Consider the following 840-nt stretch of genomic DNA (forward strand, 5'->3'; position numbering starts at 1 on the left):
TCTGTTCACTACGAATTGATATTCTCTTAGTACGCAATTCAAACAACCCTGAAGTCTGTTTCATTTAAAACTAGTCTCAATAAGGAATTTAGGCATGTAAACTATATTTCTTAATTTGCTTTGTACAATTTTTAATGATTTTTTCAAAGTTGGAACAGGGGATCATGTATTCATCCTGAGCAAGTCACATACAATTGTAAACATCTCAAAATATAGAATTCCTTTGCTTGCTCTGTTTCTTTTATATGAAAGTAGACTCATTAAAATTTAATTTCACATCTCATTCAACCTCTAATTATATTCCTCCTATTTTTGGTGATTTTTCAAAATCACGTCACTGCTACCATCTAAAAACAGTTTTAATGCTAATTTCACTCTTTCACACATTCTTTATGCTAACCTCATTTTATCTTATATATGTATATACCACAAATCATTTTCACCACATTTCATTCACCATAAGTGTAGGTCCAAACCATAATATCACCACAAAACCATCCCGTTGAACAATTCGGATCAATCCTCGATATTTAATGGTTTCAAAGACACAGCTCCACCATCATACTTCGTTTAGTTCGGCTCTCTTGTACACATGGTGAACACTTAGTACCACTCATGCGACCTAACCGATTTGTCTCAGTAGCTCTCTTGTCTACATGGTGTCCTTCACTTGGAATCACGCATGCGACCTAGCTACATTTATCTTTCACGTAGCTCTCTTGTCTACATGGGATACATCTCGTATCACACATGTGACCTAGCTACTACTGAGGTGTCTCGTAGCTTTCTTGTACACATGATGTGCACTCAGCATCATACATGTGACCTAGCTACGCTCCC

Source organism: Gossypium arboreum, chromosome 2, assembly GCF_025698485.1.
Source record: "Gossypium arboreum isolate Shixiya-1 chromosome 2, ASM2569848v2, whole genome shotgun sequence".
Lineage (NCBI taxonomy): Eukaryota > Viridiplantae > Streptophyta > Magnoliopsida > Malvales > Malvaceae > Gossypium > Gossypium arboreum.